The sequence below is a fragment of the Hibiscus syriacus genome, unplaced genomic scaffold (assembly GCF_006381635.1).
Source record: "Hibiscus syriacus cultivar Baekdansim isolate YM2019G1 unplaced genomic scaffold, ASM638163v2 tig00110831_pilon, whole genome shotgun sequence".
NCBI lineage: Eukaryota > Viridiplantae > Streptophyta > Magnoliopsida > Malvales > Malvaceae > Hibiscus > Hibiscus syriacus.
In genome coordinates, this window is record NW_024062882.1 from 4,475,525 (window position 1) to 4,488,240 (window position 12,716).

The following is a 12,716-nucleotide window of genomic DNA, read 5'->3' on the forward strand; positions in this document are numbered from 1 at the left end:
ATAAAGCAAAGAGCCAATCATTGACCTATATAATTTAACATCTACACATTTACCTCCTTCATCTAAGTCAAGCTTTGTTGAAGAGCTCATTGGAGTGTTATGAGGTTTCCCATTTTCCAGTCCAAACTTCTTGAGCATCTTTGACGTACTTAGCTTGATTAATGAAGATGCCATCTTTTCTTTGCTTGATTTGGAGTCCCAAGAAAAATGAGAGCTCCCCCATCATGCTCATCTCAAACTCACTTTGCATTAGCTTAGAAAATTCTTGACAAAGAACATCATTAGTAGAACCAAATATTATATCATCAACATAAATTTGAACTACTAATAAATCTTTACCTTTTCTCTTTAAAAACAATGTAGTGTCAACCTTTCCTTTTAAAAACCTTTTTCAATTAAAAAATTTGACAATCTTTCATACCAAGCTCTAGGAGCTTGTTTTAAACCATAAAGAGCTTTTGTCAATTTTAAAACATGATCCGGAAAATTTGAATCTTCAAAACCTGGAGGTTGTTCCACGTACACTTCTTCTTTTATAAAACCATTTAAAAATGCACTTTTAACATCCATTTGATATAATTTAAATTCATTGAAACATGCAAATGCTAATAACATTCTAATTGCTTCCATCCTAGCTACGGGAGCGTATGTTTCATCATAGTCTATGCCTTCTTCTTGAGTATAGCCTTGAGCAACAAGTCTAGCCTTGTTCCTCACTATATTACCACTTTCATCAAGTTTATTTCTAAAAACCCATCTAGTACCTACAGTAGATTTATCACTAGGCTTTCAACTAATGTCCATACTTTACTTCTCTCAAATTGATTTAATTCTTCTTGCATAGCCATAATCCAATGTTCATCTTTTAATGCTTCTTTGATGTTCTTAGGCTCTATGCATGAAATAAATGCAACATAATTACAGATATTTCTAAGAGAAGATCGAGTAGTTACCCCTTTTGATGGATCACCTATAATTTCACCATCTTTGACATAGTTGTACTCTCTTGGAAAAGATACTTCCCTTTCTTCAATGGTTGGATTCTCGAGGGATCATGAGTTTCCTCATCTTTTGTTTCTTCCTTTGATGATGATTCTCCAACGTCATATCTAACGTCATTTGCTTGTACAATACCTACATCATCATTAACAGAAGAATCCTTCCTCGGAAGGGGATTATCATCGAAAACAACATGTATAGACTCTTCTACAACTAAAGTTCTTTTATTAAATACACGATAAGCTTTAGAGTTTAAGGAATAACCCAGAAAAATTCCTTCATCACTTTTAGCATCAAATTTACCAAGATTTTCTTTACCGTTGTTTAAAACAAAACATTTACATCCAAAAGGATGAAAATAGCTAATGTTAGGCTTTTTATTTTTGAGAATTTCATATGGAGTTTTCTTTAAATTGGCCTAATCATTACTCGATTTATAACATAACAAGCGGTATTTGTGGCTTCCGCCCAAAAATATTTTGGCAAATTATTTTCACAAAGCATGGTTCTAGCCATTCTTCTAAAGTTCGATTTTTCCTCTCAACAACTCCATTTTGTTGAGGGGTTCTAGGTGCTGAAAAATTGTGGCTAATACCATTAGAATTACAAAAACTCAATAAATCCAAGATTTTCAAATTCAGTTCCATGATCACTTCTAACACTAGTGATAGAGTATCCTTTTTCATTTGGATTATTTTTTGAAAATGTGATGAAATTTTCTAATGCTTCATCTTTAGTACTTAAGAATAGAACCCAAGTGTATCTAGAATAGTCATCTACCAAGAAAAATGCATATTGTTTTCCTCCCAAGCTAGTAGTTCTAGTTGGCCCAAAAAGATCTAAATGGATCAATTGTAATACTCTACTAGTGATACATCATTAATAGATTTAAAAGAAACTCGTTTTTGTTTTCCTTTAGCACAAGCATCACAGATTTTTATCATTATCAAATTTAAGCTTAGGCAACCCTCGAACTAAATCACCTTGAATTAGCCGTTGCAAAACACTCATACTAGCATGACCTAGTCTCCTATGCCATAACCAACTATCATGCTCATCCTTAGCAACTAGGCATAAATTAGTCATATCAATAGAATCTAAATGCACCATGTAAATGTTTCCTATTCTATGACCAACAAGCATAATCCGATTAGATGCAATGTCAATGACTTTACAACCATTAATTTCAAATAAGACATTGAATCCTTTATCGCATAATTGACTAATACTCAATAGATTATGCTTTAATCCATTCACATATAAACATTCTTAATTTGTATGGAAGAGGTATTACCTATTGTACCAATACCTTCAATGTGACCTTTTGAATTGTCTCCAAAAGTCACTTCTCCTCCATTTTTGGCGTTAAGCTCAATGAACCGGCTTTTGTCTCCGGTCATATGTCTTGAGCATCCACTATCAAGGTACCATGAGTTTGAATTTGTTTCCCGTGCCTTGTAGCAATGCTCCTTTCCCTACAAACATAGATTAATTTTTGATTTTTGGTACCCAAATTCTTTTGGGTCCATATTCATTAGTTTCCAAAATCCTAGTCCCTTTAGGTATCCATTTGTGTAGGATATTTTTATCTTTAGTAGTAATGAGTTCTTTAGGAACCCACACACTTCTAATGATTTTTCCATTAGAGGTTCTTTGGGGACCTCTATGATTGTAGTTTCTAAAACTTTTTCTAACAAAGTTGGATTTGAATTTTCACCTTTTTCAAAATGTTTTGTTCCAACTTTATCAAAAGAAGTTTTAAGATCATCAATTTTCTTTTGATGATCATCATTGATCTTTGAAAGTAAATTTTACAAATCTAAATTTTTCTTTTCAAACTCTTCTAGTTTGATTTGCAAATTTTTGATTTTACTTTCAAGATCGTTGTTGGTTTTGGATATGAGTTTGTTTTCATTTTTCAATTTTGAAACATCATTTTTATATTTAAAAATAATTTCTCATAATCCGAAGCCAACCATTGTACTCCTCAAATAACTCATCATAAGATAAATCATCAAAATCAGATGAGTTAGAGGTTACCTTAGAATCTTCCCCGAATGCCATCAAGCACAAGTTTGCTACTTCTTGTTCCTCTTCATCGGAACCTTCTTCATCGCTCCATGTAGCCACATGAGCCTTGTGCTTATTCTTTGATTGACCCTTTTTCTTCAATTGTGGGCAATCATATTGACATGCCCCGGCTTTTTGCATTCATAGCAAATGATTGGGTCCTTCTCTTTTGGTTCATTTTTGAGGCCTTCGTTTCGTTTGAATTTTCTTCCTTGGTAAGGTCTCATCATTTTTCTGAACCGTTTGGCAAACAATGCCATTTCCTCGTCATCATCATCATTAGAATCACTCTCATCTTTTGTGGATTTGAGAGCAACTCCAATGTTTTTCTTCTTTTCCTTCTCCTTTGGTGTCTCTTCAACTTTATCAAGGTCCACCTCATCTTCAAGCATCATCTCATGAGTGAGGAGTGAACCGATAAGTTCTTCAAGAGTTAAGGACGATAGGTCCTTAGACTCGATGATTGCCGTCTTCTTTGATTGCCATGATTTTGGGAGGGAGTAGACTAACTTCCTCACAAGCTTTTCATTTGAGATGATCTCTCCATATGATTTGAGACCATTGACAATCGTTGAAAATCTATCCGTCATAGCTTTGATGTCTTCATTTGGTTTCATCCTGAAATTTTCATAGCTATGCGTTAGAATACTAATTTTTGATTTCTTTACCTCATCTGTACCTTCATGTGTGACTTGAAGTTTGTCCCATATTTCTTTGACGGTTGTACACGATGAAACTCTTCCGTATTCATCTGGTCCAAGAGCACAAAAAATAATATGGATGGCTTTGGAGTTGAGCTGGAACATTCTTGTCTCTCCTTCACTCCACAACCTTGGATGAGTGAGAGGTTTGATGTATCCTTCTTCTACAGCATTCCATGCTCCCATGTCACTTGCTTGAATGAAGTACATCATTCTATTCTTCCAATAGGCATAGTTAGCTCCATTGAAGAAAGGAGGCTTGTTGACGGGCATCGAATCGAGACCGGAGTCGAAGTTTGAAGTGGAGGCCATTGATGACTTTGTAATCGATGTAACTCTTCCCGGATCGACTCAAGAGGCGATTAAACCTTCAAATGAGTTAGGCTCTGATACCAATTGTTGAGTTAATCGAATGACGAAATTGGCCAAGAGGGGGGTGAATTGGCAATAAAAATTTTGTGGAAGCTTTTGCAGAAAATTGAAAGTAATTGCACAGCGATTTACAGTGGTTCGACTTTCTCAAACAAAGTTTACGTCCACTACCTTAGCTATCCACACTAAGGATTTTCCAACAAATTCACTAATTTGTTCTTTCTTTTGAGGCCAAAGAGATAACCTTACAATTCCCTCAAGAGTATACCCCAACTCTTGAGAACACTCTTTTCTCAAAGAGAAGATTACAAATTTGCAAACTTACAAGAAAACCTCACAAGGTAAGATGTTTGCACAATTCTAGAACAAAGAAAAGAACACTCAAAGATGAATACAACTGAGCACAAAAAGTGTTCTTGAAAGCAAAATGAATATTGAATGAAAATGGGCTTGAAATGCTCAAACTTGAGGTTTGATGCTTTCTCTTTGATTCTCTCTTGATTCTAGTTGCTTGATGTTTCTTGTTTTTGATCAATGGCTTCTAAGCTTGCTTAAATACACCTTGGATCACTTCTGAACGTTGGGGATAATTAGAGAAGATATTATAGTCGTTTTAGTGTGAAAACATTTAATAAAACAGCTTGGACAGTGGGGGGAATCGGTTCCCTCTCATAGGGAATCGGTTCCCTAAGTGTAAAATTCAAATATTTCGACCGTTGAACAAGGGGGAATCGGTACCCCCTTGGGGGGAATCGGTTCCCTCCGAGCATTCTGGAAATCTCGGAGCCAAACCATTCAGGGGGGAATCGGTTCCTCCTATGGGGGGGAATCGGTTCCCTCTGAGTATTCTGGAATTTTTGGCTTTGAATTGGTTCGAAATACTTTGTAAAATATTTTGAAATTGTTTTATGATTAAAACTTAATTTTACACTTAAGTAAGGATCAAAAATGATTTTTGAAATATTTGGAGTAATGTTTTGATATTCGAATAGTTATATCGAATATACTTAGAAAATCATTTGGAAAATCTTAAAATTCATTTAACTTAATTTGTTATATCGAAATATTAAAATGTTTCAACACTCTCCTTCACGGGAAAGCCCACTGATAAACTGTGTCACCTAGATATCTTCCGTCGTGGAATTGAAATATGGTTTGAAAATGTTAACTGGAAACTTGCTACTCATTATTGAGTTAAGATGAACTGGATTCATTCTGAATTGGCTCTCGAACCCATCTGAAACTGATTTTGAGATCTGTAGATATGTAAAATCGGTTGAGGTGTAGCTTCTCACTGTTGAGTTAAGCAACCACCATCGATATTTAAAAGAGCTTTCTAATCGAGTATCTTTCGTCATGAAGTCGAAACTTAACTCTGAAAGCTACAAAAATTATGCATGTGAAAAAAGATAAATGTAATGCTATTAAGTATGTCTAAGATGCATGAAATATGAAATTAGCCTTGGACGGAGTCTCGTGCTTTGTCTGCCGATCTTGATCCTTGGAATTGATCATGCCCCATTTTCTTCTCGGGTTGCAGCCTTTCACATTTGAGACTATCATGTTTAAAAATGTTTTTTCCTTTCTCTTATTTAGGAAGGAAAAAAGGAAATGAAAATATAATAATTCTTTAAAACATTACCCCTTAATTCAGGCTGGCAATCAAATCAAATCAAATTATAAACATGAGTTTAAAGAATATCAAAAGAATAAATAGCTCTTTTAATGCTTTCAGAGTTATAGCTTTTTGACAAATGTTCAAATGGATGAGTTGGCTTTAGGTTGGCCTCTTTTCTAAGGTTTCGGTCACCCAAAATGTCATTTTTTTTAAATATCGCAACATGTTTTTTTTGGCTTGACATTTTAATTGGATGCAGACAAAATGACGGAACTAGCATTATCAATTACTAGACCTTCTATTTCAGTTCTCTAAAATCTTCCTTTTGTTCAAGTTTTGTAAGCTCCTCTAACAAAGGTAGTGCAGAAATATCGGTGTAAAAATGAAATTCTTGAGTGCTCTTGTGTATTTGACTATAACAAGTGTTCCTTAACTCCTTTAGTCCATTTTTACCGAAACTCCTTATTTAGATAAATTTAATTTGCCATTGTCTAGCTAGTTGAATCCATAAAGCAGGGGCGTTTAACCAATTGCTCTAGAGGGACAACTTAATATCATTGTATATATATTATAATCATCTTTATCAGGCTAGCTAAATATTATCCATAAAGTCGAGGCGTTTAGTCAATTGCTCTAGCGGGACAACTCAAACTTTATTATATATTATAATAACCTTTATCAGACTAGCTGAATCTTATCCATAAAGCCGGGGAGTTTAACCAATTGCTTTAGATGGATAACTTAAGCTTTATTGTATATATATAATATTATAATCTGGGTATACAGATCTAATTTCTTAAGTTTGTCAAGAAGAGCCTGTTATAGTCTAGGTGTTTTTGAAAGTCAAGAAATCTCATCCTTAGAGTTCAATTTCCATGCAGCTGACTTAAACTAGATTCACCTACTCGACTATTACATCTGTGAAGATTATTATCATCATTGAACGTCTTAAACAAAAAGTATAGTAATTGTCATATGCAAAAGATGCCCCATGTTGTATGCACCTATACACATCTAAATACCAAGCCTCTTTTCATTCTTTTATGAGAGGAGAAGACTATTTCGGTTTTTTGCGAGAGAAGTATATGGTGTTCGGGTGTATCTTCTGAGGTTAAATCAAGGATCATTATTTGATCATGTCACTTTATCAAAGATCTATAACTCTGAATCATTTACAGAGTTTTTTTAATTCAGTTGATATTCAAAGAATTTCAAGTTGTAAATTTGATTCAATGCTCAACATAAATTCATTGAAATGTCCTCATAAAAAGAAATATGTCAAAGTTCAAAAGCAAGTTTCAAAAAGAAATATGAGAAAGTTTTAAAAAAACAAGTCCAAACAGGATGCTGCAAAATGGAATAAAGCCTCATTAAGATGCCCCACTATTTCCAGAATGTCGAGGATTAGGGCATTCATCTGCACTTGCTCCCCATTTTTCAACCGTTTTACTCGACGGAACTCTTTTTGATGTACTCTCAACTGCACAAATTTCTACTTCGGGAATGTCCTGACTTTCATCGTAAAATTCCCGCTCTTTTCTATTTGAACAAGTGTTATGTGGATGAGGTGTGTCCAACTCTTATTAGTTAATGTGAATGAAAAGAAATGAAAATAACAAAATGCAAAATATGTTTAAATGCATAATGCATGCAATGTTCGATGCATTGATCCAAAAAATGTGTTTGTTATTATAAATAATCCTTATTGGGGACAAAAATGTTACATCTTAAGAGACAAAAAACATTTTAATGGTATAGATCCCGAACAACATCTGACAGGTTTATTAGTCTTCCATTTTTTTCTGTCACCAGTTGAATACCCTGTCGAACCGTTCCGGTTTCTTTGGCTAAACTGTGCAAGTGACGAGCTCCTTGCCCCAAAAAGTCTCGAAGGACTGCATCTCCGGCTTTCACTCTCTGTTGAGCTTGTTCCTAACGAAGGCGCTATCGAAGCCCTTCATCGATAGGAACTATCCGAAGTTTATCTATTTGTTTGTTAATAGTGGCCTGTTGTCTTTGAAGGAGCTCTCCAGGTCAATAACCTTTTCTCGTATTACCTCTGCAAATTTTTACCAACTCAAAAAGTTGACTTTTGGTGTGCTCGGTGTAAATCCCGGTCCATCTTGAGTATTCTTTGACCAAAACTGGACTTCTGAGCTTTTCATCTCTCTTATTATAACCCCTTTGTCCATTAATACGGATTATTTACGTTTAATGAACACGTTTTTAGTGGATCAACACCTCGAAATCTTTCGAATGATGCAAATGATGAAAATAAAATAAAAGAGAACAAAAATGAAAAGAGTTAGTGAGGTAAATCAAAACAATAATGAAAATGAAAAGTCCTACCCCACATGCTTTTTTCCTACCCGGACATGATCTCTCTCCCACATGTTAATTTTGAACTAGTCCTAACAGCATAAATTTCTGGTTCACATGCTTTGAACGAAAAATAAAGCAGGAAATAATTCAGGCATCCTAGGGTTTGAAATGAGGTTTTGGGGTGGACTCTAATTCTCCATGGTCTCCCGGTTTAGGTTCTAAAAAATGGTACTTGAGTTCTCATTGTTGGTGCCCCCTTGGGCTTGCCAGACCCTTAGTCCTAAACCCATTACAAGCTTATGTGGACTAAGTTAAACTCGAGAGGATACATTCTTTTATGCCTATACGGTGAATAAATTCACACGAAGATATAAGGTATATTAATCTCGAAGGTTACTTTCTAGTCCTGTGCGGAGAATAAATTCTCATGAGGGTGTCGCTTTCACCCCCACTTAAAAAGGGTTCGGAGCTTGGGTATAGAGCTTGAGACAAAAATTTTGAAAATCTGAAATCATTGAAAAAAACGTCAGTACAACTATTTATTTGAAAAATAATCAAAGATAAATAATTGGAATCGAATAAATAAATTAAAATTAAAATTTATTATTTTTGCATAAAAAGACAACCAAAAATTAATTCTGGCCTGACTCACTTACATGTCCCCAGCAGAGTCGCCAAACTGTCGCGACAGTCTTTCAGTTGAGCCCGGAATTGGGCTCCGACTTGAATAATTGGGTTAGAGTCACCATCGATCATTTTAAAAAATATTTAGGCTGATCGGACACCATCTTACCTGATCTGCATTTTATCAGAAATGTGTCGGGTTCGGGAGTCGGTTACGGTCAAGGAAGGATTAGTACCCTTGAACCTCCCTTTCAGTACCAATTAATTTGTCGGTTATTTTAATTGTGAAAATTAAAATTTAAAAAATTCAATCATAATTATTTACTTTTTTATTAATTAAAATTATCCTAAAAAGATCATAAATAAAGTAAAGATAAAACAAACAAAAACAAAGAGTTAGTATATTAATTCGAATGATAAAATAAAACAAATGTTTGTTAGGAATGACAACTATTAATGATACAAATAAATAAAAAAATCCTAAATTTGATGAGAACAATGATAATATAAAATAATAAAGAAATTTAACTTCTATGCCAATACCAAAGTGCACATCATCCTAATGTTATTTAACAACTAAATGTCTTAATTGAAATGTAATAACTTTTAATGTTAAAATTGAAACGTATTAAAATTCAATGCTAAAATACGTCCCCAAGCTAAAGTATAATGACTAATAGTGTAGTTTACCCTTGAAAAAAATAAAAGAAAAAAATAAAAATATATAAATAATAATAAAGTACAACGAGACGAGTGAGAGACATAGAGAGAGAAAGGGTGGTGTCAAAATTTATTAAGTCAGTGGCAAAAATAAAATAATAAAAAGTAAAGTGCCTTAAATCATAAATAAATAAAACTGGAATTAAAGCCTATTAGTGACTAAAGTAGCAAATAACGAAGCTAAGATGTTAAAAATGAAATAAACAAAAAGGTAGGGATTCGAGGACTTGAATGTAAACTTTACCAAACACAACACTGAAATGTAAACTTTACCAAACACAAACCTCTTTTTTGCAATTACACCACACGTTGGACCCTAACACCTAAAATGGTGTCATTTCTAAAACAAAGTTAAATGGGCCCCAAAATTTCATTTCACTTTTCTAAAACCTAAAGCTCTCTCATTTTCCTCTCTATTTCCTTCTTGTCGCAGAGAATGGTGAGACTTACAAGTCTCTCCTGCCACCGCGAATTGATGGATTCGGTTGTGACTTTTAAGGCTCCGGTGAAGCTACCAAAGGCCGGATCTTCTCTAAAAGGTATGTTTTCTCTTCTTTTTTTTGGTTTCCTTTGTTTTTCCCCAGTATTTCGTATGTAATCTCTCGTATTTTCTCGTGTATTTTCCTCGCCCTTTTTTTTCAGTGTCTTCGAAAAACTCTCCTTTATGGTTACATGTGGGTATCCTTCAAATGATCCCCTTTCCACTATTAAATAAGCGTTTATATAGTTTAAAATAGTCATATATTTAGAGAGTCCCCTTTGCACTAAACTCGTGTTTGTTGGGTGTTTTTGTACCACACATTGCTGTTGTTTGCTATTGCACCGAGAAAACCAGTCGTTGGTTGCGACTGGGACAGGGGTTCTTCGCGTTGACCGGTTGGAGCTGCGCTGGAATGGGCTAGGGCGAAAGGAGAGAAACCCCAACTCTCCTAGGGTTCCACACTGATGGACCAGTTCGAGTTGCTCTCAAAACCCGGGTCTCGGGACAGGTCTCTTTTTGGCCTTCTGGGCCACTGTTGTAATGAGCTACTTGCTGTTTGGGCCTGTAACTGTTGGACTTGAAAAATAAAATAACAAAATAAATATATAATAATATAGTGATATAATATATATATATATATATATATATATATATATATATATATGCTATATGAATTATATACATATGAATTAACGTATAAATGTAAAGCCGGACGAAAATGCATGTCGACAATTTTAAAATTATAAAGATTGAAAAAATAATTAAATTAATTAAGAGTAAAGTTAAATTTAAAATAAAAATAAGTAAGACAAAAATTAATTTCATTTTTTTAAATTAATAATAACTTGGAAAATAATTGAACAGCTTGGGGGAGGATAGGACCCTCTCATCATCATTGTAATTTCGTTCTTTTATATATTTTTAATTTAAGGGTTAGTTTTTCCATCTACATTTGAAGGTTTGGCCAATATTTAAGAGAATTTAAATTAGGGAGGGATATTTGATATTAATATGGTAGATTTTGATCTTATTTGATTATATAAGATAAATATATATTTTTTTCGAAAATTCAAGTTCGAATTCGAGTTTTAAATGAAAAATATTTGATCTGACATTACCCGGAAATAATAATATAATTAATATTTATTAAAGGATGATTCCTATAGTATACTGCAACCTATACAAATTTTCAATTAGGTTCATATTTTACCTAATAAATGTGAGAACATACCTTAAATCTGAATTAAGCCAATTGAATTATACTCAGGTTGTGTTTAAGTAGGGATGGCAACGGGCCGAGTATTGGTCCCCGTCCTCGTTTAAAAAATTCGTATCCGTCCTCGTTTAAAAAATTGCAAGGATTTAAACGGGGATCCCCATCGGGTAATCGGGGAAAACAGCGGGGAAACGGGTATCCCCGTTTAGCATAAACGGGTATCGGGCCGGGTATCGGGCCGGGTATATATATTTAAATTAAATATATAAATATTATATATATATATATTTAATTTAATTTAAATTTATTAAAATTATATATATATATATATATATATATATAATAATTAATTTTAATATTTATCGGGCCAAGTATTGGGTCGGGTATCGGGTTGGGTAATCGAGTAATCGGGGCGAGGATTACTAAACCCGTCCCCGTCCCCGTTTAACATAAACGGTTTTTCTCCGTCCCCATCCCTGTCCCTATTTAGCATAAACGATTTTTCCTCGTCTCCGTTTAATTCGGTTTTCGATTTTTCCCGTCGGATTCGGATTTTTTTACCATCCCTATGTTTAAGTGGACTAAAAATTAAACCCGGCCTGTGACTATCCCTGATTTAAACTATCAAATTTAAGTTTGCTACTTAAGTGTGTAACACGTGAGATTGAGAGTTATATTTCAGATATGACTGAATTTGAAAAAAATATTAATGTTGGGTCACCAAACCCGAATTTAACCCGATTTGATCATGAATTCTATGTATGTGTAGGTATGTAAGGAGCTCCTTAGGGTCCAAAAGATCTCTGACCCATGTTAAAATTTGTATATTCGATATAATTTTGGTTTAATAGTATTTTGGTACATGTAAAAATAATTATTTAAATTTTAAAAATATAAAAAATTATTAAATATTTAATCAAGTAGTTGTCGAACTAAAGAATGATAAGTACGTGTTCTCAAATTTTTAGTCTAATTACAATTTATGTCATTGTAAGTTTAAATATTAGATAAATTAAAAATTATCTTGTGAATTTTGAGTTTTTTATTATAAATTTAAGATGAATACAAGGTAGTATATATATAAATACTTTCAACTATTTGATAATGAACACTCATACCCCTACATAGGCAGTGCTTAACTTGAAATCTCAAGGATAATAACAATATTTTAATCACTAAAGTCGCTTGTTCATGCTGAATTTCGAGTTTAAATACCGAATAAATCTCTATATTTTTTTTAAAATAATCTAATATTTCGACCATTGTCAATATTTAATTTTGGTCTCGTCAGATGAAGATGGTTAAGATGCTTTGAAGAGATGAGAAGTACTTACAAAAGCAGTTGAGGAGAAGTTGTAAGTAGACGCTAATTTGCCGGTGAGAAAGTAATCAACGAATGGACCCAGCAACAAGAGAGAGAGTGCTTGGATCGGAGCTGTTTGACTCAGCAGCTCAAAAGAGCTTATTGAGTACTTCTCCTGCAAGGACCCGATTGACTGTTCCAACAAAATTTGATTCAACTTCAAAACTCAATTCAGTCATCCAATTATCAAATGAATCAATTTAATCCATATATTAATACCAAAGTTAAAT

The 12,716-nt window shown here is 33.7% G+C and overlaps 1 pseudogene; it reads right to left on the minus strand.

The window, feature by feature from the left end:
- LOC120142861 overlaps positions 1–12,716 on the minus strand; it is a 51,508-nt pseudogene that overhangs the window by 17,902 nt on the left and 20,890 nt on the right.